Genomic DNA, 11266 nt, shown 5'->3' on the forward strand with positions numbered 1-11266 from the left:
TAGGAGTCACTTCCTAGTATTATACTGCATTCTTTTATGCACAACTTTTGTGGGAGGTGCGACCCTTTCATCAAAATGGCGCCGCTGCCGGGGACCAACGGTTCAGTTTTAGGTCTTTTGTGTTGATAATGTGTTGTTTGTGTGTTGTGTTTTGTCTTGTATGTTTGGGTGTGTGTGATTTGTTTGTTTAGGTTGTTTTGCGTGTTCAAAATTTTTGTGATATCGTTTCATGATTTTAGGGTGTTGTGACTTAGTGCATGACTAGGGGAAATCCTGGGCCTATACCACCCTTTGATCCTGAGATTGATAGAACTTTTCATAGGTTAGCTAGGCATTCTAGAAATTTATCTTTAGAGTCTGTTTTTGAGTCTGTTCCATTGGATAATGTGCATCCCACTGCTGAGTACTTTGTGCATACTGCATCTGTTGCATCTGCACGTGATTCTGATTCTGATTCTGTTGTTTTTCACACTGAGAACAATATGGCACAACCTCCACCTCGTGAGAGGACTTTTAGGGAGATGGCTACACCTGATTTCGATATCGAAAGCTTGTGCATCCAATATCCTGATGAGGACGTTCCATTTGTTCTCAAGACTGGACTGATCCATTTGTTGCCCAAGTTTCATGGTCTTGCAGGTGAGAGTCCTCATAAGCATTTGAAGGAATTCCACATTGTCTGTTCTAGTATGAAACCACATGATGTTCCTGAAGAGCACATCTTCTTGAAGGCATTCCCTCATTCATTGGAAAATGTTGCTAAGGATTGGTTGTATGGTTTGGCGCCTAGATCCGTCACTAGCTGGGGTGATCTGAAGAGGCTGTTCTTAGATAAATTTTTTCCAGCAGCCCGGACCACAGCTATCAGAAATGACATAACTGGGATTAGGCAGCTTGGTGGAGAGAACTTATATGAGTATTGGGAGAGATTCAAGACACTTTGTGCTAGTTGTCCCCACCATCAGATACCTGAGCATCTCCTTGTCCAGTATTTCTATGAGGGTTTGAACAACATGGACCGTGGTATGATTGATGCTGCCAGTGGTGGAGCTATTGGAGACACCACACCTGCTGAGGCCAGGCAATTGATTGAGAAGATGGCCTCCAACTCCCAGCAATTTAGCACTAGGAATGATGCCATTGTGGTGAGGGGCGTACATGATGTTGTTGCCCAGTCTTTATCAGCTGTTGAAAGCAAGTTGGAAGGAAAGATTGACTCTCTTACGAAGATGGTGACACAGTTGACTACCAACCAGAGATCTGCAGCTCCATCTGCATCTGTTGCACGACTATGTGCTATTTGTCCTTCCAGTGACCACTATACAGATGCTTGTCCTTCTTTGCAGCACTCTGCTGCCTCTGATGCGCCTCAAGCTTATGCTACGAACATCTACAACAACAGGCAACAACAACAGCAAAATCATGACTTATCCAGCAACAGGTACAACCCAGGGTGGAGGAATCACCCCAATCTGAGATGGAACAATGCGCCACAGCATCAACAACATGCACCACCTTTCCAGAATGCTGGAGCACCTAACAGATATGTGCCTCCACCTATGCAACAACACCAGAGGCAACAACAACAGCAACAGCAAGAGGCACCTGCCCAACCAGCTGCCCACCCTTCCACTTCGTCTGAACCTTCATTGGAAGAGTTAGTGAGACAGATGACTATGCAAAACCTGCAGTTTCAGAAAGATAACATGCAATTTCAGCAGGAGACTAGAGCTTCCATACAGAGTCTCACTAACCAGATGGGTCAGATGGCTACTCAGATAAACCAAGCGTAGTCTCAGAATTCGGATAAGTTACCATCCCAGACTGTGCAGAACCCAAGGAATGTGAGTGTCATAACCCTTAGATCAGGGAAGCAGATTTTTGTGCCTTCAGAGCCCGCTTCTACACCTACACCCATGTCTGCTACTTGTCCTAGAAAGAACGACCATGACGGTCCGAGCAAGGCATTTGAGGTGGGTGAATCTTCTTCTCCAGCCGGTGGTTCTTCTTCAAGTGGATCTTCTCCCTCTTCCACCACCACCGCTGCCGCACCTTCTCCATTGGTTGACCGACCTATCCCTCTACCATTCCCTTCACGGGCACTTCCTAGCAAAAAGATGGAAGATGTGGATAAGGAAATTCTGGAGACCTTCAGGAAGGTAGAGGTGAACATACCTCTACTTGATGCCATCAAGCAGATACCGAAGTATGCCAAATTCTTGAAGGAGCTGTGCACACACAAGAGGAGGATGAAGGGAAATGAGAGGATTAGCATGGGAAGGAATGTATCTGCGCTTATTGGTAAGTCGGTCCCGCACATCCCTGAAAAGTGCAAGGACCCAGGTATATTTTGCATTCCTTGTGTGATTGGAAACAATAAATTTGAAAATGCCATGCTTGATTTGGGTGCTTCTGTTAATGTCATGCCTTTGTCTATATATGCATCTTTGTCTCTTCGTCCTTTGCAAACCACGGGTGTGGTCATTCAGTTGGCCAATAGGAGTGTTACCCACCCAGCAGGTTTCATAGAGGATGTCTTGGTTAGGGTTGGTGAATTGATTTTTCCTGCTGACTTTTATGTTTTGGAAATGGAGGAGGGATTCTCTCATGGATCTGCTCCCATTATCTTAGGCAGGCCATTCTTGAAAACTACCCGAACTAAGATTGATGTGTATGCTGGAACTTTGTCTATGGAATTTGCTGATATTGTTGTTCATTTTAATATCCTTGATGCAATGAAATTTCCAGCTGAGGACCATTCTCTGTTTAGGATCGATGCATTGGATGACATTATTGATAAATATGTTGTTGATGATTTTGATTCTTTGCATAAGAAAGAGCATTCTTTTCTATCTTCTCTACATACATGCATTGAATCTGAATTTGAGAATGATGTTGATTTTGAAGAGAATTTTGATATCCATGATGTTGATAATGTTTTTGATATGGATTATGTTGATAATGTAATTGTCATGGATATGGATTTGGAGCTTGATGAGATAGGTGTTCCGCCTTTACCTGTGAATTCTTTGGAGTCAGAATGCACTAACCACTTTGTAGGAAGTACAAATGAATCTGACTTGCAGGCACCTACTCTTGAGTTGAAACAGCTCCCAAATAACCTCAAGTACATGTACTTGGAGGATGATGAGAAGAAACCGGTGATCATTTCCACCTCCCTTGATTCTGTTCAAGAGGAGAAGTTGCTTGGTGTGCTGAGGAAGCACAAGAAGGCCATTGGTTGGAGTTTGGCTAACATACCTGGTATTAGCCCATCCACATGCATGCATAGAATTCTTTTGGAAGATGGGGCAAGGCCAGTGAGACAGCCACAAAGAAGGCAAAACCCCGTGATCATGGACGTCATCAAGAAGGAGGTGACCAAGCTTTTGCAAGCTGGGATCATCTACCCTATTTCAGACAGTCAGTGGGTTAGCCCCATCCATGTTGTGCCCAAGAAAACTGGCCTCACTGTGGTGAAGAATGAGAGGGATGAGCTTATCCCAACTAGAGTGCAGAACAGTTGGAGAGTCTGCATTGACTATAGGAGGCTCAACCAAGCAACCAGGAAAGATCATTTTCCCCTGTCATTCATTGATCAGATGCTGGAGCGCCTGGCAGGTAAATCTCATTATTGTTTTCTTGATGGTTTTTCTAGTTACTTTCAAATAAATATTGCGCCTGAGGATCAAGAAAAAACCACATTCACCTGCCCCTTTGGCACTTTTGCCTATAGGAGGATGCCCTTTGGTCTATGCAACGCCCCTGGTACCTTCCAGCGGTGCATGCTTAGCATTTTTAGCGACTTTCTTGAGAATTGCATAGAGGTGTTTATGGATGATTTTACTGTGTATGGATCCTCCTTTGAAGCATGTTTAGACAGTTGATGGACAAATTTATGAACACCAAATTATGATGTCACAAACTTGTTTTCACTCGGCAAGTATGACCGAATCGTTCAAGTAATAAACTTGGTTAGACCAAGTATCGTTCTTCCCAAAGGACTCACGGCCTAGTTTAGTTATGTGGTTTCTTAATTAACTAAGACTTACAAACGAAATAATTGGGGTTTAAAATGCAAGACAGAAAATAAATATGTATGCATGAATTTTGATCAATGGCAAAAAGCAAAAGATAAACACTTTCAATGAAATTTATGTATGGATATGTTGTTGGGGGTCAATTTCATCTTATCCACTCTCATATATTTTAGGAATTCAACAGTCAAATCATCATTGTTAATGCCACTCTCTAATGTACCTTTCCAGAAGGCTTCTCCCTAATCACGAGTTCATACAATTCCTAGCATTCCTAATGATCAGTTCATAAGTGCAGGAGCTTAACGACAACCAATATCATATTGGGAGAAATTCCCCGGATCTAGACTTCCGCGTACGTGCCCGTATCGACAAAACCAATAATCATGCATCGAATGAGTTAAACAATGCAAGCATTAAGCAAAGAGGAAAAACCCTAACTAATGATGAAAGAAAGCATAAGTCTTAATTAAAAGATGTAAAAACAGATTCCATATATGAGAGTTTCACAAGATTACATTGATTCCCCAACAAACATACAGAGTTTAGTTCACCATATTCATGGTGAACCTAGATGAATTACAATGAAAGAATGAAAGAATAAACCCTAAAAAGGTGAAGAGGAAGCCTCAGCATCCAAGATCCTCCTTCAAAGGGGTGGAAGAGAGAGTGTTTACTTCGTTCCAGCCAGAGATGCCTAACCCTAGGAAACCCTAAAGCTTATATATCATTCGTAAATTACAAAAAGTCAAATCCAAGCCCATTAAAGTGCCGCTCAGCGGTAAAATACCGCTCAGCGGTGAGTGCGTGACTTGTTTTCTCCCCAAACTTAAAACTTTGCTTGTCCTCAAGCAAATAAGATGTAACTCCATCTTTAAACCAATTCATATGATGGTTCACTTCATTCAAAAATCTTCTTTTCAAGATAAGTAAAAACTTCACTCAAACTTATGACCAAGAGTTCAATCAAGATGTGCACATGTTTTAGTGTTCACAAAGTCATTTAAATTCCAACAAATGCTATTCTCATGAATGATCAATCAATTAAGCATGGATGTTCATGTGTTCATGTAATATTTCCTCACTAAGTCAAGTGTTTCACTCACACTCAAGTGTATAAGAGATGATCACTCATTCACTCTACTATCACAATGTCACATGAATCAAATTTGCCTTTCATTTTACCACAATCAAAAACATTCACAAGCATGCATCATCACAAGGACTTTTCTATGGCTTATAATGTGGCTGGGCTAACAAGAAAATTGGTTTTTCTGGATCACAAAATCCTTGAGTTAATAGAATCATAACAACACAATCATCTTATTCATACCCAACTCTCTTTTTGCCTTTGCATTGAGCTTTGCTTCTTTTTCTTTTCTTTTCTTTTTCTTTGCATATTCTTACTTTTTAGCTCTTAGCTCAATGCTTTTCATGTTTTCCCAACAACCCCAAACTTGAATATTTAACAATACCACACAAGATTTTCTACTTAACTCAAGGTAAAGATTTTTCAATCAAAGGTTTCAGTGTATATTCAAGGCTAAGGGTTCAAAAGGATTGAACACAAAGTGTTCTCTTTTAGTGGCTAATTTTATAAATTTGGCCAATAAAAAGGTTTCCAACAAAAGGCCTTGATCATATGATGCAAAACAAGCAATTGATTCAATCATAGAAAACCTGGGCAAAATTATTCATACTTTCAAAGTAATAGCATTCAACAATAACAACTCTGGAGCTCTAAACCTCACATATAAGCTCATTCACATTTGACATACACATCCTGCTTAATTTCACAATCACAATCATGATATCATGCATTTGTTTACAAAGCTTGTGAATCACCTGTATAAGCATTTTACTGTGCACATCATCTCAACATCAATCAATCATAAGCATCATTCAGCATTACTTATTGATGAACCAATATTTTCCTCACTTCACTTAGTTTAATGTGCTAGAATTAGTCGGGGAATTATGCTTAAACGTCCGGTATTTTCCTGTTTTTCCTAATTGTGCTTAATTTGATCGGAAATTCTTATTTTAACTAATTTGAATTATCTGAGCTTATTGTTTTGCATTATTAATTATGGGAAAATTTTGGATAACTTTTTGGGACATTAGAAAGCTAAATGACAAATGGAAATTGAGCCAATGCATCTTAGCCATTTTTATTTTCGCTGGCTGCCGCGTGAATGTTGTGTCAACTTGTGTGTCTTCGTTTGAGTTCAATTCTTATCCGTTTTCCATGCAATTTTTTTTCATAGTTTCGTATGGATGTCTATTTTCAGGTATAGTTTTTATTTTGTTCAAATTCGTTCTGTGTTGTTCCCAGTATTTTTTTTACTCCCCTATGTCATTCCAATGCTTGCTGTTTGAGTGATTTCTAATCTGTTGCATTGTTTGCTTGTTGTTTAGTAATTGTGGTGGCTGGAATTGATCATTGGATGATGCTAAGACCTCCCAACACTCTTAACCAAGTCCTTTAATTCTTGAATTTTAAGAAGCAAAATGGAAGGGCCCACATAGAAGCACATGGTCCAGCCGAGAAAATGAATTGGAGGTGCTGCCACGTTTTCTTGGAAGTGTCACAGCCCACACGCTGGCAGCAAGGGGTGCACATAGAAGCTGGATTCATTTGGGAAGAGGCACTTACGGCCTTGATCCAGCAAGAAGAGAAGAACACACACGGAACTAGGTCTCCACGGGAATTGAAGCACACGGCCCACACTTAGGAGGTGGCATCCAGCAAGGGGCAGCCACGTTTGCAGCAGCGTGGGGTGGTCCAGCGAAATTGGGGGGTGCATTAGCAGCAACGTGAACCAGGTCCAGATGCCGTAGCAGTTTGGAAGGAGGGCAACACACGACCCTTGAGTAGACACACGTCCTGCAGGTTTAAGGAGAGCCGCCACTTGCCATTTTTACACGGACTCTCTCGGTTAGGCTTTTGGTTTTTTGAACTTTTCTTTGGTTGGAACATTGTTTTTGAAAGAGAATGGAAGGTTATGGCTGATGATACGTTGGTGGAGGAAGCGGGATTGATTTTGCTGAAACGGTGCACTCAAGCGTCCAAGATTTTTGGAAGCACGGTGATGGACAAATTTATGAACACCAAATTATGATGTCACAAACTTGTTTTTAATCGGCAAGTATGACCGAATCGTTCAAGTAATAAAACTTGGTAAGACCAAGTATCGTTCTTCCCAAAGGACTCACGGCCTAGTTTAGTTATGTGATTTCTTAATTAACTAAGACTTACAAACGAATTAATTGGGGTTTAAAATGCAAGACAAAAAAATAAACATGTATGCATGAATTGTGATCAATGGCAAAAAACAAAAGATAAACACTTTCAATGAAATTTATGTATGGATATGTTGTTGGGGTTCAATTTCATCTTATCCACTCTCATATATTTTAGGAATTCAACGATCAAATCACCATTGTTAATGCCACTCTCTAATGTACCTTTCCAGAAGGCTTCTCCCTAATCACGAGTTCATACAATTCCTAGCATTCCTAATGATTAGTTCATAAGTTCAGGAGCTTAACGACAACCAATATAAAATTGGGAGAAATTCCCCGGATCTAGACTTCCCCGTACGTTCCCGTATCGACAAAACCAATAATCATGCATCGAATGAGTTAAACCATGCAAGCATTAAACAAAGAGGAAAAACCCTAACTAATGATGAAAGAAAGCATAGGTCTTAAATATAAGATGTAAAAACAGATTCCATATATGAGAGTTTCACAAGACTACATTGACTCCCCAACAAACATAAAGAGGTTAGTTCACCATATTCATGGTGAACCTAAATGAATTACAATGAAAGAATGAAAGAATAAACCCTAAAAAGATGAAGTGGAAGCCTCAGCATCCAAGATCCTCCTTCAAAGGGGTGGTAGAGAGAGTGCTTTCTTCGTTCCAGCCAGAGATACCTAACCCTAGGAAACCCTAAAGCTTATGTATCATTCGTAAATTACAAAAAGTCAAGTCCAAGCCCATTAAAGTGCCGCTCAGCGGTAAACTACCGCTCAGCGGTGATTGCGTGAGACGTTTCTTCCCCTCAGCGGCCATTTTGCCCCTCAGCGGACCTCCCGTGACTTCCAGAGTACCGCTCAGCGGTAAAATACCGCTCAGCGGTGAGTGCGTGACTTGTTTTCTTCCCTCAGTGGCCAATTTGCCCCTCAGCGGACCTCCCGCAAACTCCTGAGTGCCGCTCAGCGGTAAACTGCCGCTGAGCGGTGACTTCGGCTTCTCCTTTTGCACTTTTTGCTGTCTTTTCTGATTTCATCTCTCTCCTTCTTCACTTCTTTCACCAAATTCACCTTAAAACCTGCACAAAAACCCTAAAATCAAGCATAAACCTGTCCAGCTCTCTTATTTCCAAAAATATAAAGAAAAGCATGATTTCAAGCTAGTTTCTAAGTGTAAAGGTTGCTTTAAGTGTCAATTTTAATCATGAAAATAACAGTTTTTCAACTGTTATCACAACCCCAAACTTAAAACTTTGCTTGTCCTCAAGCAAATAAGATTTAACTCTATCTTCAACCAATTCATATTATGATTCACTTCATTCAAAAATTTTCTTTTCAAGATAAGCAAAAACTTCACTCAAACTTATGACCAAGAGTTCAATCAAGATGTGCACATGTTTTAGTGTTCACAAAGTCATTTAAATTCCAACAAATGCTATTTTCATGAATGATCAATCAATTAAACATGGATGTTCATGTGTTCATGTGATATTTCCTCACTAAGTCAAGTGTTTCACTCACACTCAAGTGTATAAGAGATGATCACTCATTCACTCTACTATCACAATGTTACATGAATCAACTTTGCCTTTCATTTTACCACAATCAAAACATTCACAAGCATGCATCATCACAAGGACTTTTCAATGGCTTATAATGTGGCTGGGCTAACAAGAAAATTGGTTTTTCTGGATTACAAAATCCTTGAGTTAAGAGAATCATAACAACACAATCATCTTATTCATTCCCAACTTTCTTTTGCCTTTGCATTGAGCTTTACTTCTTTTTCTTTTCTTTTTCTTTGCACATTCTTACTTTTTAGCTCCTAGCTCAATGCTTTTCATGTTTTTCCCAACAACCCCAAACTTGAATATTTAACAATACCACACAAGATCTTCTACTTAACTCAAGGTAAAGATTTTCAATCAAGGGTTTTCAGTGTATATTCAAGGCTAAGGGTTCAAAAGATAGAACACACAGTGTTCTCTTTTAGTGGGCTGATTTTATGAATTTGGCCAATAAAAAGGTTTTCAACAAATGGCCTTGATCATGTGATGCAAAACAAGCAATTGATTCAATCATAAAAAACTTAGGCAAAACCATTCATGCTTTCAAAGTAATAGCATTCAACAATAACAACTCTGGAGCTCAAAATCTCACATATAAGCTCATTCACATTTAACATACACATCCTGCTTAATTTCACAATCACAATCATAATATCATGCATTTGTTCACAAAGCTTGTGAATCACCTGTTTAAGCATTTTAATGTGCACATCATCTCAACATCAATTAATCATAAGCATCATTCAGTATTACTTATCATACAATCACAGTTAATAGCAAACCATCATAACAAACCAGGTTTCAAATAAAGTACATCAAACCCTAATCTAAAAACAAAAACAAATAAGTTCAGAAAACTTAAACCACAAAGCATAAGCACATGATAGCATTCATCAGTAAATGCTATCTCAGCTCCTCATCAATCTGAGCTGTCCTCTGTATCTTTCTCTTCCTCCTCATCTTCGTCATCTTCAAATGCATCATCCTCATCAGCTTCACCTTCTTCCATATCTCTAGCCGAAGCTTCAGCTGCTCCAGCTCCTCCTCCATGCACTGGTTCCTCTGGCCAAGCTACCACATTATGAAATTCATCCATAGTCCACCTGTGGGCTGGAGGTGTATCATACATCCCCACAATCATCTCAGCAGTGGCCACCTGCCCTCTGTGAATGGACTGCAACTGAGCCCCTATAAGAGACATATACATGTCCCTCATCTGGAATGGCTCTGCTTCATGTGTCTCAGCAGATGTCTGGCTCTGTGCTGGCCCTCTCTCTCTACGAGCACGGCGTGGTGGAACTGGCTGAGCTGCATCATCACCTCCATAGTACTGTCTATAGTAGGCCTCATCAATAGCTTTTCTTGGCCTCTCAAAAGGTGGAGCAGAAGTGTCCACCCCAGCTATCTTGCAAAGGTGCGTGATCAAAGAAGGATGTCCTAGTGATGCTTTATTGTTTGAAGTATTAGCGCACACACTAATCTCATCAGCTATCACCTGCCCAATATTAACATTCAAATTTCTGATAGCACAATAAATGAAAAATGCCCTGCTGAGAGTAATATCTGACACATGTGAACATGGCTGAATGTTGGCATGAGAAAACGCCATCCAATACTTTGCAAGAGGAGTCAAATCCGTCCTCCTAATGTTAACCACTGAGCCAGATCTATTCCTTTGCAGGTGTCCTCCAGGTATACACAGTACTCTCTCCACATCCTCATAATCAGCACCTTCCTCCATGCAAAAAGCAAACTGGCACTGCTCACCAGCCCATACAGTGTCCAGAAAATTATTAATTGAATCAGGATCATACCTGATAGCATGGCCTCTGACATAGCCCAAATAATTCTCAGCTGGATAATCACCAATCTTCTTTGCATTGGTGTAAAATTCCTTAACCACAGCTATATTGGCAGGTGCAGGATAAGTGGCTAGCTTTCCCCAATCATTCCCTAACACTTGCTCACCAAATTGAGGAGCAAAGTTAGGTATCATTCCAACCTTTCTCTCCATCAGAAGTCTCCTGTCCTGAACCACTTTAAAGTGCTTCTCATGTTTCCTAGAGAGGAACCTACTAGAGTGAGGTTGCTCTGGTTCCTTTTCCTTTCTCTTGTTTGCCATGGTTTTCAATCTTTTTCCGGATGAGGATGCCATTCCTACATTCAAAACACAAAACCAAACCACAGAACATGATGTTAATCATTAGTAAAACACAAAACACAACTCCTTTCGAAGCTAAACCACCGCTGAGGGCCAGAATTTCCCCTCAGCGCCACCAGTACCACATTTCAGATCACAAAAAACCATAAAAACCAAATCTAGCAGAGTACCGCTCAGCGGCAGTTTACCCCTCAGCGGTAACTCTGCAGATTTTTGAAAAACCTGTTTTAAAGCTTTCC

At 40.4% G+C, this 11266-nt stretch overlaps 1 non-coding gene across 1 annotated transcript; it reads right to left on the bottom strand.

The window, feature by feature from the left end:
* Positions 1–859: 859 nt before the first annotated feature.
* LOC148202043 (small nucleolar RNA R71) lies at positions 860–967 on the bottom strand. The gene has a single exon (XR_015785375.1). It is a non-coding gene; the product is annotated as a small nucleolar RNA R71 (small nucleolar RNA).
* Between the last annotated feature and the right edge of the window lie 10299 nt (positions 968–11266).

The sequence above is a fragment of the Vigna umbellata genome, chromosome 3, assembly GCF_029865625.1.
Source record: "Vigna umbellata cultivar VRB3 chromosome 3, Vumbellata_1.0, whole genome shotgun sequence".
Lineage (NCBI taxonomy): Eukaryota > Viridiplantae > Streptophyta > Magnoliopsida > Fabales > Fabaceae > Vigna > Vigna umbellata.